The sequence below is a fragment of the Sebastes umbrosus genome, chromosome 2 (assembly GCF_015220745.1).
Source record: "Sebastes umbrosus isolate fSebUmb1 chromosome 2, fSebUmb1.pri, whole genome shotgun sequence".
NCBI lineage: Eukaryota > Metazoa > Chordata > Actinopteri > Perciformes > Sebastidae > Sebastes > Sebastes umbrosus.
Genome location: NC_051270.1, coordinates 13633243 through 13658269, shown reverse-complemented (window position 1 = coordinate 13658269; position 25027 = coordinate 13633243). Strand labels below are relative to the sequence as shown.

The 25027-nt window shown below is 39.7% G+C and overlaps 1 protein-coding gene across 2 annotated transcripts in view; it reads left to right on the top strand.

The window, feature by feature from the left end:
• Positions 1-1330: 1330 nt before the first annotated feature.
• Positions 1331-25027, top strand: part of LOC119480904 (protein unc-13 homolog C) — a 202493-nt gene continuing 178796 nt past the window's right edge. The window contains exons 1-2 of one of the 2 annotated variants that reach the window (XM_037757550.1): positions 1331-1611; positions 8925-8994. The gene's annotated coding sequence lies outside the window, so the exon portion shown is untranslated. The remainder of the gene's footprint in view (positions 1612-8924; positions 8995-25027) is intronic. The other variant, XM_037757559.1, reaches the window with a different exon arrangement.

The following is a 25027-nucleotide window of genomic DNA, read 5'->3' as shown; positions in this document are numbered from 1 at the left end:
TTAACAACTAAAGCCTGCTGATATGTATGAAATGTCTGAAACCTAACATAACCCCTTTATAGCCCCTCTTCTTACACCACTGAGATGCAAATGCATATTTGTTTTGTTAATTTGTTCTCCTACATATGAATCCCATCTTTCAGGCCACTGAATGTTAAAAAGCCCCACCTGCCGGCAGTAAGGTCAGTGGCTGATATAGGCTACTGTAATAGTTTTACGCTCGAGATGCCGCTATATGGGGGACAGCATCCCACAAAATGTCAAGTGCCCCTTGTGTGGAAAAACAACATTACGCATGCCCAAAAGCCCTTGGCATGAGCAGATGTCACAAATTTGATACCACCTGTGACCATAGACTATAAGGATGGATGACGCGTCTCCACTTCCTCCCGCTATACAAAAGTGAAGCCAAAATATCCTGTGTACTGGAGCTGCCATCTTGAGATTTTGATATCACTTGGGGCATAACATATTATGCATTACATATTACGGGAATAAAATTATAGGTTTACGAGAAAAAAAGTCGTAATATTATGAGAATAATGTCATACTATTATGAAGTAGTAATTTTAGGTGCTATTTTCTCTCGGAAAGTTGAGACTTTATTCTCGTAATATGAAGACTTTATTCTCGTAAAGATATGACTTTATCTTGTAATATTACGACTTTTTTTCTCGTTAAATTATGACTTTATTCTCATAATATTACGACTTTTTTTCTCGTAAAATTATGACTTTATCTCGTAATATTACAACTTTTTTCTCGTAAAGTTATGACTTTATTCTCGTAATATTACAACTTTTTTCTCGTAAAGTTATGACTTTATCTCGTAATATTACAACTTTTTTTCAAGTAAAGTTATGACTTTATTCTAGAAATCTCTGATTTTTTTCCCCTCAATGTGGCCCTAATACTCCGTAGTACATTTACACTATGGTCCTCACTGCACTAGACTTATATACTATATACTTACACTATAACTGTGTTACCTTCATCACAATGATCAAATGTTTTGCAGCTCCAGACAAGATTTTTTTAGTTTTTGTTTTTGCCTAAAATGGCTCTTTTGATAGTAAAGGTTGCTGACCCCTACTCTAGGCAGAAACACCCTAGATCAGGAAAAGAATAAGGTGAATAGCATCAATAATTAAAAACAAAGTTATCAGAATAATTAACATTTGAACATACACCAGCCTGATGACAACTACCTAAAATGACAAAAAAAAAAAAAAACATCTTTGGGGAAAATGTATTTGAGGTGTTCTTTATTAAATCTATGTTGGCTTCACTTTAGGGCAGCTGTCATGACGTCATCCACCGTTGATTGGCTGGTTGCCTAGTAGCCACCTGTTGGTCATTAGCTCGTGTAGTTGGCAGAAGTCTTGTGAACTGCGGTCATCATGAACGATGTGGATTATCTTCTAACTAAACCGCTGGTATAAATAATTTAACGTGGAGCGGTTATCCAGGAAGAGCACGCTTTTTAAGGATTTCCAAGCAACTTTCTGAGATGGATTACCAAACATGAAAGCAGCAGGACAACGTGGTAAATCATAGGGAACACAAACTGGGAATTGTTGCAGTATCATAGCAACAAATTGAGGAGAACAGGTGAGTGCTCTGCAGGATTATCACCTGTGTTATATTGTGTGGGTAATGTGTAATGGTGCATTATGTTAAATTGTGACATTTTGGGGTTTTGCATGTCAAAGTAGTAGTTGTTGTTGTCCCACCATTCTTCCTCCTAAAAATAATCCCATTTCACTCTGTGTTCTCTCTGTTCCTCATTGTAGTGAGACCATTTTTGGAAACTTGACCTCACTGTATAAAATGACCTGTGGTGACATCTAGGATGATCACAACCTCATGAAACTTTACAACCACAAACTGGAGACCTAGGACATTCATAGGATGTATGGCTTTCATAGCTATATTCACATTAAGTTTTTTTTTTTTTGCATTTTCCAGAACAGAAACACTAGGCATCCAACCACAAAAAAATGCAATTCTTGCAGAAATCTCCAAATGTAAATTTATTTTAATACCAAATCACAGCATGGCTTTTTCTGTGGTGTTCCTCAAGGTGTTGGTGTTTTAATGTGGTATTTTGGAGGGATTTTTTGATAATTTTGTATCAATTCTCGATTGGTAAAAATGGTTAAATTTAGCACCAAATCTTTGTAACAAATGGTATCAACCCAAAAATTGCTGCAACAATTTACGAGACATAATAGAGCATGGAAATGTCTCATCAAAAACTCATATCATCATGTTCTAAGCCGTGATACACTTTCAGAATTAATTTTAATTTATTTATAAATTAATTCATATATTTTTTTTTAATTGTGTGGGTAATGTGTAATGGTGCATTATGTTAAATTGTGACATTTTCTGGTATTGCATCTGTCCAAAGTAGTAGTTGTTGACCCCACGATTCTTCCACCTAAAAACACCAGTGTGTAAAATCACATTTCACTCACTGTTCTCTGTTCCTCTTGTATGCTTATTGTGGCTAAGAGGGGAGTATTCATGTTATCATTTAGCCTAATCAACTGAAGCTAAATAATTATGTTTGACCATAAGTGTCCAATTTTTCCTCTTGGCAACATGTACAGTGTTCAAAGGCCTGAAAAACACCATCACAATCTAGTTTTAATGACATTTAGTAGCACAGTGGATGGCTTATGTTAAACATTTTTATCTTTGCCTCAAAGGCACTGACATAAAGTGCACTTGAGTAATTGACTGTGTGTGTGTGCGTGTTTAATTATCTTGCCTGAGCCTGCCTTGTCTTTTTAGTGTGTGCATCCTGTCTGTATGTAGAGGACTCCCTGGGAATGGATCCCTGGTGGTTTTTGTGAATATGCATGGCTGTCTGCATGCATGATTAATTTCCTGTGCAAATGTCAGCGTATTAGAATGTAAATGCAACTGTATGCCCTACAGCGCATATAGCCAAGGTTTACCTTGTTTAACTTCACTCTGCTCTTGCACAGGATTGATTCATCTATACATTTAATTAAGAAGTATATGCAAAACATAGTGCAGAGAGACCACAGCAATTTAGTTGATCATGTCAATGCATCAGTGATCTCTGTATGTGCTGTGACATAGCCTAATTGTTATACATTAGCCTGTATTGGGCTGTGAGTGAAGGTTTTCCTGGAGAATTCAACAAAGATGAGATATGGGTATTTCTAGCTGTTTGCTGTTTTCAGGGTCAGTCCAGCCTGCAAATGATTGTTGAGGGCAAAACTAGTAAATGAACAAGCCGGTCATAGTTTGCTCCAGGATAGATGCCAAGGGCTCTGACTTGAAAATGACTGGTATTAGAGATTCAAGCCACTCAGCCCTCTGCTGCTGGTCAATATGAAAAAGGTTTTGCTCAGCAGTTCATCAGTTTAACCCCTTAAAACTCAAGACGGCGGGCCCGGCCGCTCTTCTGTCTTTCAGAGGTTGCGGCGGGCTCAAGTACAAGTGGGTACCAATCATTTCATGCCAGCTTGTTGGGAAGGAGGCTAAATAACAATGCAGTTTCTTGTATGCAGTACAAATGTGTTATTTTCGCTGATACTAAGATGGTGTATTTGAATATTTCTGCATTTCTGCATATCACTGCAAAGCTGAGACTGTTGTGGATCCAATGAGCCCAATTGTATTCATGTGTGATGATGTTAATCCCCATAGTAGCCATTTCATTGTAGTGAAACTTGACCTCACTGTATAAAATGACCTGTGGTGATCTCTAAGATAATCACAGCCTCATGAAACTTTACAACCACAAACTGGAGGACATTCAGAGGATGTATGGTTTTCTTAGCTATATTGACAATAAGGGGGTTTCTGAGCAGTTTCCAGAACAGAAGTGCTCGCCATCCAATTGCCGAAAAATGCAATTCTTGCAGAAAAGATAGATAGATAGATATACTTTATTGATCCCAAAGGAAATTTAGGTAGCTTAAACAACACATCCAACACCAATACACCTTAAAATTAGATAAAATGTAAAGTAAAAATAAAAACAAGATAACATAAGTACAGCAGTGAAGTGACAGTGTGCCAATGGTAGTGCAAATAGTGCAAAGGTACTGAGTAGTGTATATTAAAAAAAGAGGTCGGAATGACAAGGGGTTAATAGCACCACGAGTGTGTAGCGACAGGGTTACTATATAAGAGCAAGTATGCTATGCAATCCTAGAGTAGATAAAGGATAGAGAACTCATGAGCAGTATATTAGTGCCACCTAATGTTGTCGCTAGGCAACACAGCAAAACAGCAAAATAATACATTGAAAATATCGGTTTTGTTGGGGTTTAGGCAAATTTAGAGTCTATTATGACTAATGGATTCATTCTAAATATCATGCCTGCTTTTTTTACCGTAATGAATAATAATGTGATACTGTGGTGATACCCTAAAGGAAAGGAATTGTTATCACTCCCAACCAGGGGGATCAGAGTGCAGGGTAAGCTGCTCAAGATATATTGAATCTCCTCCATCCACAGTCACTAAAGATCTCTAGATAAATGCCTCTAAGGATGGGGTCATTAACCATTTAACCACTCTACTGTATAATGAGAAAAAAACCAGAGGGACATTTGGCCGTATTATAAGCTGTGTTTTAGTTTAATGTTTGCTTCTGAAGTGGTGGTCTCGCTGCAGCATTTTAATTGCTGGAGGAGCTCAAAGGAAAAGTAAAGTGCAACACTGGTTATTATACTGCAGATCCAACTACTCTCTCTCGACTGGATATAATGACCAAAAGTAATGCTTGTTATGAAGAGAGTTTCTGTCTGCTGCTGTATTCGAACTGATGTAGTTCAGTACTACTTTAATTTTAACAGTTAAAAATAAAAGAAGAAAACAGACAGCTACAAGCTTGAAATTGGATTACAACCATCAACAGTTCTTATTGCAAACTACTTTGGGCAAATACCATAAATGTAAAATATAAAATGTAGCAGGGATTGTGTGGAAGGTTGTGTTTACCAGCTCAGTGGTATGGCTGTATAGGAATGTGTAGGCAGAGAGAAGCATTGTAATCAAGCTCTGAGAGCCAGGGTGGGAAAGAATGCTCGCTGATGAACAATGATGGATGAGGAAAGCAATTTATTCAGATGAGAAGAAGCTGCACTACACCAGATCTGTCAAAGATGGCACAGGACAGAGAGGAAAAACAAGTGACCCACACTTTTAGATTCCAATCACATTCATGTTGATCATTAGTGAAGTAAGTATAGACATCTGTTTCTTTGGTTTCTTCATGTTGCCATGTCGTCGTTCTCTTTTGGATGGGACTGTTATGATAAATTTTAGGGACGGAAATCAATTTTTTTAATGCCAGAATGGATATATTTGCTTCATTTGAGTTTATGCGGAGGTAGAAGGAAGTTACCGCTGTTATTGTTGTAGTCTGAGTAGTGTGATGTCATATCCGTTCCGGATTCTTTATAAATAATGCCTGACAATGACTGATATATTTGACTTCAGGACGTCTCTGACTACATACCTGCTGAAAATCAAACATGCTTACTGTATTAATTTGGATATTTTCCAAAATAAAAGTCCCTAGAAGTGTATGATTCAAATTTTTCCCATGATCTTGTGTTAAAGATCATAAATACGATATAAATCGTAATATTGAATCACAATACTTGTAGAATCGCAATACATATTGAATCGGGAGTTAGGTGTATCGTCTCAGCCATACCTTATGTGTTCAGGGTTCAGAATATTCATTCAATTTGTGCTATTTTTAACATAAAAATAAAAAAAAACTACTGAACCAGCTACCAAAGATTTAGTAAACAATGTGGTTGTCAGGTGATTCACAGTAAGCAAAGCAAAAACAAATGTCATCTTTTCAGATTAAGCAGGAATATCATAAAATGTCATCTTCTGAATCTTAATTCTGTGACAAGAGATCATGTAAAGAAGACCACTGTTTTGACTCATGAACACCTTCGTCTTTGTCCACCAGACGGCACTATTGTCCTGTCTGCTTCATTCTGCCCACTACTGCTCGGGGCGTTTTCCCAGGCCAGGGTTCTTGTACAGCACAGGCCGGGTGCTGGGTGCATGTCCTACAGAGGATTTTGTATTGTGACAGCCAGTATGTGTTTTCATCATGGAGTTGTACAGTTTAGGCAGAAGGTTAGAGCAGTTAATTAGGTCTTATACGCTCTCTGTTGTTGCTTGTGGACCTGTTTTGCAGAGTATATTTCAAGCTAAAAAAAAAAAAAGAAAACAGCTCGATGCTTTCTTCCCCGGCTGACTGGATCCCCTCTAGGGCCCGATGGCTCTGCCTATTTGTATTTCTTGACCTTATCCACAGCCTGATCCTGCAGTGACACAGGAGAGCCCTGCCTTTTGGGCTGAGAAGGTGTCTCTCTAAATAAATCCGATAGAGCACAGGCACCTGCCGAGTCCGTATTTCTTCTCTTGTAGCGCAGGGATTTGGAAGAACCACCGTCAGCTTTATCTTTTTTTTTTCTGTTCTGGTTCTTTTTCTGAATGAATTTTAAAAAGTGAAAATTAGATTATTAGGACAGTTTAAAAAATTTGAATTACCATAACATTGGCCACATAGCTTATATTGACTTATATGTATGTGTAAACATATATGGGAATCGCGGAGCAGTCTGGGGCGCGCTGCCATTTTTGGAGGGTAGCGTACGGAGCTACAGTAGACTGTCATCATATACTGTATTACGGATCTATTCAGCTGTCATCTGTCAATCGTTCATCATTAACAAAGTACGTGCAAAAGACAAATGCATAAAGAGAAGCTGACAGAGGCAAAGGGGCCATATATTTCAAAATTAAAGTTAGTTAATGATATCGATTAGGAGGACCTTGACAGCTTGCTGCCCATTGCAGTCACTGATGTGTTTTGGCGTTAGTGAACACCTGTCAGCAGTTCAAATATGTAAAATCTTTGGAGGCCGATGTCCAATTTACAAACGGGTAGGTATATGACCTAAAGAGCTACAAGCCAAATGCCAACTCCACAATCATCTGGACAAAGACAAGGTAGCTAATGTTATGCCAACAGAATACTGACAAAACATCGGCTAATGCTGCATATGTAATCTACCGGCATCTTGCAAAATGAAACCCATAATGTTAGCCTACCTTTGTGTCTGACTGTATGCTACTATTCGCCGGTGATCGATTCTGCGCAGACCTGGCACATCTGGAACGAGCCTAATGTGTGGAGCCAGACCTTTCTTTAGCACCGCCCCACCTTCAAAGGTCACGATACTTTAACACAACTTGGCTTTTCCAATATGATGGGTGAGCTTTAGAGTTTATATATCGATCCTTTAGACTTCCGTAATACACACCGAACCTGAGTAACACATAGCTGTACTGTATTTACAAACCCATATTATTGTTTTGATTCAGGTTTGCTGCATGCACAAGCAAAATGTATTGCAATGGCTGTATGCCTTTAAAGGTCCCATATCGTGCTCATCTTCAGGTTCATACTTGTATTTTATGTTTCTACTAGAACATGTTTACATGCTGTAATGTTAAAAAAAACCTTTATTTTCCTCATACTGTCTGCCTGAATATACCTTTATTTACCCTCTCTGTCTCAAACTCTCCGTTTTAGTTCATTTCAATGGAATTGCAACAGAATTGCGTTGCTAGACAACAGTTTGGGTCCATGTTTATTTCCTGTGAGCTGATGTTATTTAAATACACTACAACAGGAAATAAACTGGGACACATTAAGAATGTTTATGTTTAAAACCGTGTAATGATCTATATATTGTAGATTTGTGACATCACAAATGGACAGAAATCCTAACGGCTTGTTTCAAACGCACAATTTCTGAATACGGGCTGTGTGTATTTCTCCATATATTGAGCGTTCTGATAGTTTAACAGTATTTATATAGCACTTAAACCTGCTTTATAATATCAAAGACATGAAAATATCACTTTTTACAATATGGGACCTTTAAACACAGAGAGGTCTCCTGAAAAAGGCTCACTTCAGCCTTGTCATAAGTTGTTGGAACAGGAATGAATGTGTAGCCCCAGGTTATTTGTGTTTGTTTTCCGTGTGCGTGTGTGTTGTAATTTCCACACACCGTCTCTCTCTCTGCGGTGATCCATGTGTTTCTGTCCTCTTAGTCAGTTGTAGGGGGGAGGTTAACCTTTTCTTTGTTGACACACACCACATCTTACTTTTCACACATATGATTAACCATTGAACGTGAGTTAGGTATTACTCAGTCTGACATGAATGTCAAGTGTGTATGTAGACAGCGCACACACACACACACAAACACAGACATACGCTATTTATCCTTTCTTTGCTCTACACCTACTGTGCTGTAGTCGGAACACTAATCGTAATCTCAACGGATCTCAATGGAGATCATTAAGGTCGTTGAGATAATTAAGGTTTCATCTAATCTTATCTGATCTAATCTAACATTATGTAATATGACATAATATAATCCCCCCCACACACAGCAGAGCAGCGACATAGACCTGGCTAATTCTAATTTCCCTGCAAATGCAACAGAAATTGCATTTAGAAGGGACATTAGTAAATTTCAGGACATTAGTGGATTTCAGCACACGTGTAAACATCCGACATGTACAGTATGGTTTGGGAACATCTCCCCATATGGAGAAGTCAAACTGTAATCTCTTTGGGATACATTTTGTCTCCCTATCCTGACAGAATCTTAATGCAACTTCTATAAATAGTAGGATTTTGATGTCAAGTTAAGATTAGGCCGTACAGGTGTGTTATGGAAAAGAAGATTTCAGTCCATCTTTAAGGATCATAAAAGGAACGGTAGAGCCTGCAAGTTCTACTAATACACTGTTATAATATCAGCCACAGGTTATCGCCGTATCCAGCCAAGCCGCCTTCCTATAATTGATTTAATGTGTTGTAGGATGGAGAATGTGTCATCTATTACAAACTCCCTCCCGGAAGTTGGCCGTGGTAAAATGTCATCTGGAAGGGTGAGTGTAGTTACTGAGAAACATTGCTGAAAAATGTTTTCACCCACATCTCACTGCAATACTAATCTGATACGAATCTGGGCAAAACAGGGAATGAGCGGGTGTCTTACATCAGCAGTCAAACACAAAACACTTGCTGTTACACCACTGACTAGCATGTGGCCAAATGTGGAACATGATTTAAATCGTAGAAAACGGTACGGCAGCAGTTTTCTGTGTTTATTTACTTTTTTACAAAGAGCTCCGTGGCCTGTTTAGAAACTACTGGATGCATTTATCTTCTGTGTTTCAAATTACGGGTGCAGTGGTAATCTGATGATCCATCTTCTTTTTGGTTTCATAATTAATCATACCTCATTCAATTATTTGTGTGCATGCATACTGGTATCCTGATTGTGATTGAATATCGCTGTTTGGTCATTAAACATCCTATTCTGGTAACAAAAACCAACATAATACATCCTGGTTTGGAGAACCATGAATAACTTGCCTGGGTATTTTGAAAGAAACTAGGTTACAGAGGCATGTATCCATGCTTCTTAAGATGATGGTCACATAACAATAACAATAACAATAACAATAACAATAATAATGATAATTTCTTTTAGCACCTTGTGCAAAAATACAGCCTGCCCAAAGTGCTTTTCATAATAGAATTGAGAACTTAATCGTCCAAAATGAGAAATTTGAATAACTGTTTCAAAACAATACAATAAAACATTAAAAACAATACCAATACAACCAATAGGAAAAATTATGTAAATTGCGAATATCAAAAATATAGGAGCTGACAATGTTGCATTACCCCAAATTAAAAGACAGATGAAAGATATGCTACATACTAAGATTTCAAGTCCCATCCTACATGTTGACATAGTTTTTAGAGCCAGTGTCCCAGTTTATTTCTGGTTGCAGTGTAGTGAATGACATCAGCTGACAGGAAGTGAACATGGACCCAAGCCGTTGCCTAGCAACCTAATTCCATTGAAATGAGCTGAGTGTATCTCATCTCATCTCATCTTCAACCGCTTATCCGGGATCGGGTCGCGTGGCCAACAGCTGTTTCAGACAGAGAAATAAAATACAGGCATATTCAGGCAGACAGGGAAATACAAAATAATAATAATATTTTTTTTTAAACATTGCAGCATGTAAACATGTTGTAGTAGAGACACAAAATACAAATATGAATGGATAAGTATGACCCCAAAAAATTAACATAATTGATGATTCTCACATAGCTGTCTGTTTAAAGAATAATAATAATAAAGCAATATCTTGCATATGGATGGAAAAATGGGTCCCACCATCTGCATTTTCAAGGCCACACTCACTCTGAAGGAAAATACATTTGGGCAATTAAAAAAACAAATGCTGTGGTAGAAGTCAAGGATAAAATAGCATGCAATTACGCTCTGCAGGTTGTTACCTGCTTAAATCTAAGTTGAAACATTTGCATTTTAAACTGCGCTTTTGTCAGAGGATGCCTTTTTCAAAGTGCACTGGTTCGATGAGGAGCTGTAGGTAATTAAAGTTGTGGCAGTAAAATCTTGAACTCACATAATTAATGCAATGCCTTTTCCTGTGCCATTTCAGCGAGTAGAGGAACATAAGCATTTATAGGTGGCTACATGTAACACTGCTGCTACGGCTCCTGTTCACATAACCGTTACAAATATTACACCTAAAGATAAAACTCACGTAAAAAAAGTTCCATGACAGTCTTTCATGATACTTAAAGGGGACACACTTTTCAGTGCTTGTGCAAGCCAATCAGAGGGGCTTTTTTGGGAGGGAGGTTTAAAGAGACAGACACTAAAACAGAGCGTTTCAGACAGAGGGTGAATACAGATGTATTCAGATCAGGGTCTGAAATAAGCACCCGCCAAATGCGGGTAAATTGTTGGCAGTGGCGGATAAAATCGTCAGGGAAAATGCTAGTGATGGGAATAGAGAACAATTTTGTCTGATTCCTTGGCATGTCATGCCTCCATGACTACCGATTCCTCTTTGATGCTTTTCAACTGTTAAACATGCACAATGATGCATACGCACGCTGTATCATGTTTCAGTTTGTTTGGGACCGGAGACACGGCAGAGACAAAAAAAGAAAAACGCTCAAAAGCATGGCGCTAGTTGGTGGGCAGCACAGTCCTGCTCTGCTAAATAACGGAGCTACTAACGTTAACGGAGGTGCCATTAGGTTACATTAAGAGGTGTTCAAGCTCTGCGCCGTAAAAATGACTATTGGGCGAAGGTAGATTACAGCGTTATCATGATGTGTTCAAATGTAATCTCGTAGAATTAAGCTATTGGCAATAAACTTGAATAAATCCAGTTGTTTGAAGGAGATGTTTCACAGCAATATAAAATAGATAATAGAGAAGGAAACCTGTTTAACTTCCTAACACTAGCTCTATACGCAGCTTATAATACGTAATTAAAACTACTAATGCCAAGATTTGTTTTAATCAAAGCAAATATTTAAATAATCTTAAACATTTGAATTGTGTTTTTATGCAAATAACCACTATAGATGACAATAACAAAGCACAGTATTGTGTAGAGTACCCTCCCACCCCCCCAAAAATAGGGCTCTCCCAGAAGCTAAGGTGTAATTCGAACTCTGGAATTTACCATGCCTATAATGTTTTTTTACGTAAAATATATCGAACATTGAATGATATCATATCTAACATGTTATTTGTTAATTTAGGGCATAGATTTCAAAAGTGGTAGACAAAAAAAAATACTTGCCTTTCAGATCTTGATTCAGACAGTATGAGGAATATAATGTGTTTTTGAACATTAAATCATATAAACATGTTCAAGTAGAAACCCAAAATATAAGTACGAACCATGAATGAGCATGATACTGTATGTCCCCTTGTCAAGGTAATGATACAAAAAAAGGCTGACAACACAAAAAGCACTGGTAAAAATGTAGAGTACCTGTGTAAACGTATACTTCCTACCTATTAACAGGTCAAATATCTCCCTTGGTCAAAGCAGCATTAATGAAACATTGATAATAAAGCTAAACTTTATCCTCTGATTTATTGAAGTGATACTCTTTCCCAGGCTGTGATGTATTATTAACAATGTGTGTCCTCAGTCAAAGACATGAGAGCAAATGAGGCGTAACATTTCTTTCAAAAACCTGCTTCTAATATGAATTGCTATAATTTGCAAGGTTGATTCAAAATAATTTAAAATGTTTAATGAGAAGGAAAGTTGGTCAAGACTATCTTGTCAGCCAAAGTGAATCATGACTAAATCTGTCTCAGTTACTCAGGATCTAACAGCGTTAGTGTACAGAAGGTGGGGAAAATACTGGTATTACCCATTTCCCCTTTTTCCTTTATGAGAGACAGGCGACCATCACAGAGGAAGCAGCACCATAATAATTTCCACTGTGGGTGTTGATTATTATTATATGGCTGATCTTGCAAGTGTCCCTCACTGATGCTCCAGGGCTACAGGGAGTCTCTTAAAGGTTATTTTTATGTGTGTGGGATAGGGCTTTTGCAATAACCGCAGTATTGCTATACCGCTCTATTGACCTGTCAACCGCTTTGACAGTTGATGTTTTTTTCTGGTCACCGTTAGTTGAAAAATGTTCAACTTTGGGTAAAACGCTGCGCTCATCAGTGTAACTTTTTACCCAGCCGTCCAGTCACAAGGATGGAGAGACAGGACAAATACCACAACCGTCCTCTCTCCCTATACACGTTTCAGCCTTCCCTTCATCCAGAGCAAATACTTTGTGCAGGCCGTTTTTACTTCTGCAGATATTCAGTATCACAGCAACAAGTGTCTCAGCTGAAAAAAACGCTGCGCCTCATTGCCCTTCTGTGTTCGGCATTTAACAATAAACAAGTATTCATTAGTATCTTTGTTATTTAAAAAGCAACTATATACCTAGTAATAGACTAACAATAAGATTATTTGTATAGCCCTAAAATCAGGATAAATTAAGTAGCCAGAAATTGCAATAATACCACATATCGTGCTGTTGAGCCAATCCTTATCACCGCAGGGGAAAATTCCTTCACCGTGACAGCCCTAGTGTGGGAATTTTCTTCACCTTTCTCTCATTACAGTTAGGTTAACAGGTATGTAGGCAGGTTGATCTGATTATTGCAGTCAAACAGAATACAAATGTGATTACAAAGTGGCTTTTATCTGATTAGAAAAGATCAGATTCTTCCCCTGTCTGGAAATGCAAAATGAGCAACTTATTGTGCATAAGTTTTCCCAATTGAAACCAATAAATGAGTGCCGATGCTTTAATTTTAACTTTAACAATAAACTCACTATATTATAGACATGATATGTAGACAAGTCCCTTTAGCAGAGGGAATATTTAGGAGTGATCATTAAGTAAGTGTCGCTAGGTTGTAGTTTTATGCCTTTTAGTCTTCTGGGTCCTAACAGTAAAGATAAAGTCTTAAGAAACCAAAGCCACAAACTGTAACAATACAACAGTGGAGGATAACTCACACATAGTATTATTTATTCATTCATTCATTTATTTATTTATTTGTGTGTTGGAAATTAACAGCCTTGTCTCTCTTTATATTGCACTTTTCTATGACCGCATTTACAATATGTTCAACACAGTTGTAGAAAAAAACAGGTAATAGAAAAAACAAAGGCATAGATCTTACAAATACAATAAAGAGCAATTAAAGGGACAATTAAAACGGATTGATACAAATCTATTAATATGTAGATGAACTAAAATAGATGTAAAAGCAAGGCTAAAAGATTAGTTTTGATGATTATTAAAGAAGTATTTAACTGCAAAGGCTTTGTCCCCATTAGTCCTCGGAATAGATGCTAAGACACCTAAAGGCCTTTGGTTAGATGACTTAAGGAGCCGTGAAGTAACATAGGCCAGCACAGGTATAATGTTGAGTGTGCATTTTTTCCTGGTCGATAATCTTGTGCCAGATGTCATGATGCTCCATGTCATGGTCAGGGTGTTTGTTGCCCTTAAGGGCTAGAACCTGATTGATTTTATCATTATGGGGTCAATAACTTTGTTGTGCCAAAGATAAGTACAGTGTATAAAGGTTGAACAATGGTCTCAGGCCCCGATCACACAGAGTGCGTTTTAGCAGCCTGGGGAGGCTTTTTGTAATTGTTTTCAATGAGATTGAAGTGTTTCGCGTGCTGCTTGTGCAAGAGCGCCCTGAACGCGTCGTTGAAAAAAAATTCAACTCCGGGTGGAAAAGTGCCCAATGTCATGCTTTTTTTTTTCTCATTGTGGTGACTTTTGCTGGATACCTGGAGCTTAATGACTTTACCAACTGTAGTTAGCATGATCTGAACAGAAAACAACAGGAGGCAAATTAGCGCGGTACTTAAGATTATTTTTCATTAATTTTAACTGTACTATTAATTATTTGCGTACAGTTCATGGTTTTTAACGAGGTAAAGTTAGTACTCATTTGATGGTTGCCTAGCAACATATGAAATAAAAAGATGCAGCAAAATGTGCTCTCTCTGATGAGGGTCTCAAGCTTTGTTTATACTTGCGCGAGACACCGCGGTGGCACGCACTACGAGCATGCACAGAGGCGTTTATGCTCAACGCTTTGTTCGTTGCAATATGCTCCAAAACGCCAGGAGGCATACAAACAAAATATTCCGTAGATAAGCAAGAAGTCAACGAGTGGTACCAGAAAGGGAAGTAGGCTGCCTGGCAACAGTAGTAAACACCAACATACGTACCGCCCAACATTGCATTTGTGTACTGTAATTATTACTGTCGCTTACCTCCAAGTCAAAACTATTTTCCGCTTCCCCTCGGGTCGCCACTCTTTCCACGAGATCTTTTTTTTTGCTTTTTCAAAATGATCGCTCATATTCTTTCACAGCCTGAGGCAAAAAGCCTCTTCTTTCCCCAGTGTGTTGCCTATTTCTTTCCAAGTATTTAATGACATTTGACCGTTCCCGTGGTCTCTCAATGAACAGTTGCCGGCTTCACTATGGCGACCATAAGCCAGGCTTTAGATTGCAACTTTTATTGAAAACAATGGAGATGGTCAGTGTTGGAAATTAACTTTTTGGTCCACCTGTCTCTGGATTACAAAATCTACCAGCCACTCCATAGATCACCATTGTTTTTTTGGCTTGTGATTGAAGCAAATCTAGCAGCCACTTGCATATTCTACCAGCATTTGGCTGGTGGCTGGTGCTAATTTCCAACCCTGGAGGCGATTCACCATTGTCGTATTGTTCAATATTGTTACTCAGTGAAAGTTATTTGTTGTGAAAGTTGTTGTTTTTTAATGATGGCTGAAATCTCCGTCCTTGACTTTTGATGCACTTGCTAAACACGCTGCCTTTGTTCATTCTATAATCCTCAGTCAGTGCTGTTTTTTTCAATGTCACTGAGAGACATCATAGCTTTTTCCTGTGAGACACGGGGGAATACTTTTCATGTCTCAGTCTTTGCAAGGTTGTCTTGCTCAGGGATCTCTCTTTTAAATTCAATCTTCTTATTTCTCTGTGTTTGTGTCCGCATTTCTGAGAGGAAGAGATGTGACAGATGAGAGAGTGAAAGAGGACGGAGGCAGAACTAAAGTGTGGAGGCGGTAGTATTACCTGCTACTGTATGTGCTACACCCAGCTGATTCTGAACTGTGATGGGAGGCGACACCTTTCTGAAGCTGTAAAAGTCCCCATGAATCACACAGCGCTCACCCATTTCTCCCTCTCTCTGTAGATCTTACTCTCGCTCTTTATCTCCCTCTTTCTCCCCCCGTGGGACTCAGCCTGTCTGTGTGACTCTCTCTCACGTTCTCTGTTTGTTTCTCCGTTGTCACATGTACCTGTCTCAGAGCACTATCGGCGGCATGGGATGTGCCGGAGAGAAATGAAGTGCATTTGTCACTGTTTTCACATTTATACACTCTTTCTGCCACATGCTGTTTTATCTCTCGCTGTGTCTTTACGCCTATCTCGGTTTTCTCTGTCTGGTCCTGCCTTACTGCTGGGTTTCATCACCGCAGTTGATGTGTAGCAGAACAAGCAGGCTATTCATCAAATCAATAATAAGGAAAAAATGTTTTTAGCTCTGCATCTTCACTGTTCGAAGAATGGCACATTTGCTATCTTAACTATCTTAATTACTTATTTTCTGCTCAGAATCAGAAGCATATAGAGATCTGCTTTGCTTGTGTGACAGATGGTGAGTCTTTAAGGTGAATTTTACACGGTATAAATTCCCTTCTAATAAACCTTAACATTATGGGAGCAAAACAAAGCCTGCATTTTTTTTATAGACACAAATTTAAATGGTCACAGTAACTGCACACCCAACACTTGACACTTTCAGGCCAAGTGTGGGGGCACAGCAGTGCTTTTCTTCTAGCGTCACATCTTCGCGAATAGATTTCAGCAGATAATATTGAAATGACAAGTCTGAGCAAAGCCTGTGTTTGTGTGCTCACTTGCAAAGAGGAAAAACAGATCTAAAATAGAAGCTCCTGAAGCGAGCAGGGAACAGTGCTGATAATCAGAGCTGACATGCTACTTCGTGTGGACAGGGGCAATGGGAAAGCCGCACTTCAGGGTCCTGTTGTTGGAGTGTGTACGTGTACGTGTGCATACTTGTCTGTGTGGTCTTATGTATGACTGTTTGAGGGCAAAGGAAAGCCTTCTCCAGGGGAGAGAGAGGGAAAAGACGTTGATTAATGTAAGGAGATGTGCTCAGTGGGCAGAAATAGGCTCTGACAATCCCAAATTCAACCCTTAGATTTCCCCCATGTTTGACCATTTGACCCCAGACTATAGGGTCCTTAATACAGGTGTAGCTGCTGCATTTTCAGCAGCCTGTATTAACCTGTATTAGTTGGTTGATTTATTGACATGCATCTAAACAATGCTAATCCAGGATTCTCCATTTTTTTTAATATATATATATATATATATATATATATATATATACAGCTTGTGAAATTTTATGGATATTTCATATTATATTCAATACAAAACATAAACAGTACAGAACAACCGATAAACTGTACAGTTAACCAAAATAGTGAACACAATAACTACAGTAAGTTTGTGTAAAACGAGTGATTTGGATGAATTTTGAGCAGATTATTTCCTGTGAATAACTTTTAGGAACTTTTAATACAATTTTCTGTATTATGTATTTTATATTTTCATTCTAACAATCATACATACTAAATAGGCTTCTTTTTTTGACAAATTCAGTGTTGTCTTCTCCCTGACGCTCGACCATTGTTCTCTTAGCTCTTTAGTTATTTTCTAATGCATGATGAGGCTGTTTAGCAGAGAGGGAAGGCTTTGTGAATATAACTTGTGTTCAGGTCTTCACCGTGACCTTATCCTGTTTATATCTTAAATAATAATCCAAACTTTAAAAATAATATCAATTTCATTTGGTTTTCTTCATTGGGCGACGGACTGCTGCACCCCGCTCACCCCTCGTAGCACTGACAGGCTTCTAGTGACAAATCATGCGCACACAGGGTTCATTCACATCCAGAGCCGGCAGTGATTGTTTTTAAGAAATCTTGTGAGCCATTGTTATACTGCTTTTCCACATTAATTATGTAATATTATAATATATGGATTGACCGTTTCCCTCAAATCCGTGCATCACTAGTGTGCGTGTTGTTTGTGTTTTGTGTGTGTGTGAGCTCATACAATAGCTCCCTTTATTACTTTGCAGATTGGAGATCCCTTTGTGGATTCTTTGTTTTGATTTAATTAAAATGCTTTTAGAGCATTTCTTCAAGCTAATTATGGATATTCCTTTGGGGTTGTTGATGTGTCAGCAGATCAGGTGACTCCTTCACTGTCTCCACTCCCGACTTTAATTCTCCAGAGCCTGGCCAAACAGACTTGATGGCTCACAGTAATGGCTTGATGGAGAAACTCAAAATTAGCCTGTTGCCAGACTCATGATGGTCGACTGCAGGTATTGAACCTCCGCTATCTTTTCTTTGCCCTTCCCATCTGTGCTGAGGTGGTAAAGAAAGCACACATAATCCACAGGTTGCTTGTCATCCTCCTTAAGGCCCAGACACACAAACCCGACATCAAAGAAATAGCGGCGACGAAGGCCACCAGCTTTGTCGCCTCAAGTCGCCTTTGTCTTGGCCAAAACGTTGCACTCGAACACACCGCAAAGACTACAGCCGACGACCAACTACCACTTACGTTCTGCACCTGCGTGAGATGAAATAACTCTCCACTGAGAACTGCGGATATACAAGCCGTTGTTATCATACGTACATGAAACAAAGAGGTGTTTGCCGACCATTTTCACACCACTCTCCCTCACCACTTAGCTTCATTCCAGATGGCCACGTCGCTGAGAAAATATCCGTGTACTGGAATGATCAGATGAAGATGAAAAATAAGTAGAGCCTTATCGAGCGTAACGTTAGTTCAGGCAGGCCATGAAGTCAAGCTCTGCTCATATGACAGCTATCAGCTGATAGCAGCCGATCTTAAGCCAGCCCAGACAGCTGATGCATCAGCTGACGGATCAGCTGATTCCCCTCTATGCATTCATTGGCAAATTTCATACAGGGCGCCTTATTTAAGCTGCTTCAACCTGCCTACCTTTGCTGCTTCCTCTACAAAGCCGCTCGCAACCCACCTCCACCCCACCACCTCCTTTTAATACTGTGTCTGACTTAATCAATGTCATTTCTGTTGTCATTGATGCCGGCTCTGTTCTGCACCCAGGGGGGTCTTTGCTGCTGCTCTCCCTGCCTTTGGCTTTCCATGTATGCACATGGAAGGGCAAGGAGGTGTGCTCTCCTTGCCTTATGCTACGACGTAGGCACGTGGATCCACGTATGCGCGTGGATGGGCAGGGAGGTCCCAGAGCAGAGCCATACTGCCAATATACTGTATATATTACTGCAAATGGAAATAAAGTTTTCTTTGACTAAAGTGGTCCTGACTGAACTTTGTTTTTTCTCTTGATTTTACTCGTTGACTTGCTTTCCTTACGTTTGTTTTGATTCTCGTGCACTGATTAGTTTAAGCTGAACAGCCAATCAGAGTGATTTCTCTAACAGACGGGCGCCGTCGCATCCAACAAAACTCCAACACGGGCAGACTAGAGCTGACGGTGCGGGACACACCGAAAAAGCTAGGCCAACGGAGGCTCACCGACGGCCCCAAACTGTCTGACGGCCGACCGTTAGCTTGGTGTGTCAGGGCCTTTGTAAAGAACTGGCAACGTCTCCACTTGCTCTACCTGTGCAAGGCAGTTGTTTTATCAAGCAGGACAACACTAGATACCACAAACCCCCAAATCCATAACCAATCTAAACAAGAAATCTATGATCTGGCTTATTCCCCTGTGTGTTCTAATGTAACTCCTCCACATTAATTAGTGGTTTAATTAAAAAACATCATGGATACAAGTTTTAACGGCCAAAGTTTAGCAGCATTTGGCAGGTAGTGGGCGTTTCTTTCCCACTCGGCCTACTGAAAGTATTTCTTGACTCCTCAGCGAAATGCTTGAGTGGATTGGAGACCGCAGAGTGAGTCATCACAGGGGTCACCGTTGAGGCCTCTCTTGAGTCAGGGCTTGCGATCACAGGCTTTGGGTTAGGTTGCTCATCTAGTGGCTGATGGGGACGATGATGATCGATCCTCTGAGAGTGTATTGATCAGCTGAGACAGAGTTATTGTCTCTTCCCTCTCTGATCCACTCAGTCTTTCTCTTGCTCCCTGTCCTCTGCTCCCTTAGGACTGAACTGATGGGAAGTCGACTCTACTTTGCGCAGCTATTGATAGAGACAGTTGTCTCTGTCTGTGAGTGAATACAACCGTTTCTGTCTACCTATATGTCTGCCTGTGTCCCTGTCTATCTGTCTACCTGCCTCCTCATGCCTCCAGTTAGTGCAACATACGGGACTTTGCAAGCTTCCAATTGGCAATAGTAATAAAGACACAAGAATTCTAATTTCACTTTTGATTTGCACAATTTGCAGAAGGATTTAAATGTGTCTTTTTGCATTGTGTTTTTATATTGCCTTGTGTTACTCTTCTTTTATGTCTTATGCAAAGCAGGTTGAATTGCCTTGTTGTTGTTGTTGCTATACATATAAACTTACCTTGCCTTTCTAAATTTGCTGCATGGCGTATTATTATTACAAACAACACAAGTGGTTATATGACCACACAGGTTGTAAATACATCTGAACCTAATGAACTAGGTTTAATAATTTATTTGGAAGTGAAACAGAATGTGAACCACCCAGAATGGCTGTGGTTGGATGTGTTGTGTGCCCATTCTGCCTCTCGTTCCCTCCTTTCAGCTACACTCCCACTTCACCAGGCCCATGGGCGCCTTTTACGGCACTTTATGACCCTATCCCACTTTCTTTTTAAGGTCGCGAAACACTGTATCTCTCTCAAATGCCCCTATATTGCAACAACGTAAAAGGACGTTTCAATCATTCCCGTCCACCCCACGCGTGTAAAGACTGGAGGTTGTCAGAAGTGTTTTTACTCTACAGATACGCTCTCATTTTAATCTGTGCAGCAACTGTCTGCACGGCTCCTTGTCAGCTGTATCTCATATAACCACAACCTGAACTGAGGCATTTATTTACGCTTCAAGTTTATTTTTTGCCGACAATACGTACGTAAACGCGAGGTTGATGCCCGATTTTTTAAAAAAAAAAAAAAAAAAAAAAAAAAAAAAATGGTTGATTATGTGGATCTTTATCCAATCATAATCAACCATTGTGTAGCCTAATTCAAATGAAATCAAAGTGATCTGATATCCAGCCCGCTGCAGTTTCATAATGAACAGAAAATATTTTTACAATTCTCAGCTGGTGGGCTAGTCCTGGTCCTCGCCGGGCGCATCTTCCGGTGCGCCGCGACTGAGGTCTGCTTGGAAAAGCCCGACTGTGAGCCCGACTGCTCGGACATCGGCGCTACCCGGGGCCGCGGAGTTCTCATTACGCAGTGGGGAAGGAAAGGATTCCCGGTGCGACTGTCAACCGGGGTGGACTGTCCCCAGTACGAGGGGTCTGCGGTGACCTCGGCAACCCGTCTCGTCTACCATGCTTATGCTGTGTGACTTCTTGCCATCAGCATTCATATCCAACCTTTATGATTAAATAGTTTACTAGAGCACCAAGTTCTTCATAGATCTAGCCTCGCAATTTTGCTCTCGAAGTGCTCCAGATTGATGCATTTAACTTTATGTCTCTCAAAAACCTGTGGGAAACACTGTATTACGTCATCCAAAGATGACCCCCCTGCTTCAAAACTCATTCCGGCGCTGCTGCCCAGGCAGGCCCCTTCATTGCCTTTCCTCTACCTGTCCGTCTACACCCTCAGACCTTTCCACCTGGCCAAGTCACCCCACTGTCACTTCGAGACACTCCTTCCTGCCGACCCTGTCTCCTAAAAATGACATTCCCATACACTGAAACCACATTCTCTATTACATTTTGAGGGAAACGTATTCTCTCCCGGATTACGGTTGCAGTTTTAAACACATGATTAACTTTGTGAAATGCAACAAAACTACTTGATAAGGTTTAGACACAAAACCCCGATCTCCTCCCTACGTGGACAATGATTTAAAAACGTATTTGCGATACGTCAAAAAGAAACATAATCCGGCAGAAAAATACTTTACCTCGAAACATAATTGACAATGCAGTTTTGTTGTATGGGAACGTAGGCTGCTCCTACCCTTTTCCTGCCATTCCCATCACATGACCTTCCCCGCCCACCTGCTTACCGGTTTCCAGTTTCCCTCATCAGCCATGCACTATAAAACCACTCATTCGTCGCCAGATTGTCAATGTTGCTTTATGCCTTTGCTTACCAGCCTCTGCATTTCATGGGTCATTTCCCTGCTGCCTCGCACTCACCCACCTGACAAATTGTATATAAAAAAACCCAAAATAAGCTCAACCCACAACTATAATTTGGTAACTCATCAGGAAGCCACTATTTATATTTACAACAGACAATTTGGGTACTAGCGTTTTTAGACTAGATTTTTTTTTTTAATATGGCAATTTTACCACTGAGGTTCATGTCATTCACAATCATTGGAGTCAACATGGGCCTGTGTTTCCCAAAATACTTTTTACCGACCGATGCTGTCGCCTCTGCAGCTACTGGTCTTAAAGGGTACATAAAAGTAGTTAAGAAGATGTTATAGTTCCTACAAGAGCAGTAGTACTACATTACAGATATCAATATTACGCCATAAATATTAACAGGTATAAGATGCCATTTGAATGTGATCTATTGCTCTTGATGGGGAGTAAAGGTAGATAATGCAGGATTGATTTAAACATTAAAAGGCCATATATTGAGTAGATATGTTGGATTAGATGGATTGCCTTTGTGTTAAGTGCTAATTAGTGCCCTCTCTCTTTCCTTTACATATAGTTGCCACACACTGCGGCCACAGTGTGAGTCATCATTTGTAGCATGTGAATATCCAGAAGCTTTGTTTATTATACCCCTGCGTCAACGTGGTCTGTGGTATATAGCGCACCGCATATCCGTCCGTCCGTCCTTCCGTCCGTCTGTCACACTTTCGTTTCCGGAGCAGAACTCGGAAACTATTTAACTTAGGAACTTCAAATTTGGTTTGATGGTTGACAGTGTGGTCTAATTGTGCCTTTTGGGGGTTAGAAGTCCAGAGTGCCCAACATTTTTGAAATCTTTCCAAAAGGGCAAAACCTTTGGCCCTACTTTAGTAGGGGTTAAGCAGTGAGTGGGGGTATGTGAGCCATGCTCACTTTTGCTTTGTTCATTTTGCCATCCAAACAGATTGCACATTATGCAGAACCATATCCACGCTGTGTTGTTCTAAATGTTTCGCTGCATTCAACTATAAACAATGAATACATTACAGATAACATACACACACTGCTCAGCCAACATACTGTACAGCATAATGAGTAAAACCTGGGGCAGTTTGGCTTCATTGGTTTCCTAATCATCAGCCGCATATGAGACTGTTAAGCTTATTAGAAGAAAGGAAGAAAGCACTTTCGATGAGTGAGAATAAATAGCTGAATTTAGAGGATGTAGGCAGAATGGAGCAATGAGGGTCAATATTTTCTTCTATTGAAAGGTCAGCTGTCTACATCACAGGTATCAGCAGTAGTTGTAACCATAGTTCTGCTGCTTTTGTTTTTTGTCCTGATGAGTAATTGCATGAAACGTTAAGTTTTGATCATCTTCATTTAGAACACATTCAAGGTACAGTGTTTGTTGGATCATAGTTGGTGCAGAGGACCAAATCAGAATCCTCTGTGGTTCTCTGTAGGACATGTGCAGAGTAAATTCATGAACAGGGATTTGGCTACAATGGTTACAAAAGGCATTGTTGAATTCATGCTTTGTTAAGGTGGTGAGCAGTTTCATACCCTGTTGATCAGGATGTGAGCCAGCAGTTTTGGGAGATTTGGAGAACCAAAATGAGCACCAGGAGCTTGGTTCAGAGCTCTGCTTGTTGCTGTCTCTTAATGTCAATACATAAAACAAATGCCTTGAATACAAGAATAAAGGCAACTCAGTGACATAAAGGAGAGGTCCCCAGCCCACAGACAAAAGACAAAAAGACTTTCAACCAGGAGACCTGTGTTTGTGTCTCGTATGAAACTAAAAGTAACGACTTATTTTGTCACGTCAGTCTTAAGTCTCGTCACTCGTCGGTATCATCAGTCCCGTGAGTCACTAGTCAGTGAAGTTAACGTCAACCCCGACTGTTTTCTAACCCTAACTAAGTGCTTGTGTTGCCTAAACTTCCTGTGAAGTTTATTTTGAAAGGAAACTATGCATGTAATGAGCGTATATTGACACACCATCCCTGGTCCGTCCAAAAGTAACGCGAGAGTGGTACTCCGTGCGTTGGTCTCCGATGCCGAGGGGCACTGACCAAGCGGCGGTATTTGACGAATTGGGAGTGAGAATGTGTTGGATTCTAATTTCCAGGTTGGCCTACAAAAATACATCATCCCTGCACCACTCTATAGCTTTAAATACTTCCTGGTCTAAACTAAGTTGTTAATAGCAAGGGTAAAACTAAGAAGACAATTAAAGCTATTAAGAATGTTAGTAACATCTGTCCTTCCACTGGGGCATTAAGAATAACTCTACAACATCCTATTCAGGCTATAGAGTTAATTCTACTAAGACTTGTAAAAAACAAAATAAAAAAAGAAAACCCAATGCTTCCTCCCATCCCAAGGTCCCACTTAGTACAGTCCACATTGCCAACACCTGATGGAGCAAGGGGCATTCATGTGCGCGCGTTCATGAGAGAACCGTCCTCAATCAGGAAGTGGATCTAGGAGAGAACAATGTTTAGAAATCAGAGCAAACAAGAAACAATAAAACAAATACTTGAATGAAAATGTAATAAATGAAGCAAATCTTAACTGCTGTGGTGGAATTAATCAGCTACGTTTAGATGATAAACACGTCACATAACCTAAGACCAAATATGCATCTTAACAAATAAAAAAAGGAGCGTTTCACCTGGCTGGTGAAGGAGTGAATGGAGCTCCCTCACATGCTTGTCTTAGCACATCAAATAGATTTTGTATCATTAAATGATGCTCATTGCATAATGCTTTTTGTTAAATGTAAGACGTCAGTTAGACGCCTGAAACTGAGTTTAACTGGGCATCAATAGGTATAATTGATTGACTTTTCTTATTGAGTCCTCTTCATTATGACTAATTATCCTTAATGGATGCATCATATCAACCCCTATCATCTTTGAATATTTACATTAACACCTCCAAGATTAGCACCTGCCTTGTGCATTCATGCGCAGGGGCCTAATGATATACGTATCGCCTGTGTACATAATGCATGCATAATGCAATCTACTGAGTGTTTTTTAAAATGGGTGAATAAAGTTTAGTAAAAAGGTGTGAAAGAGAAAATGTTCACATGATGGAGTCATCTGTGCTGCCTTGTATTAGTTGGTGTGGGACAGTGGAGTGCCCATCTGTGAGAGATGAAGGTG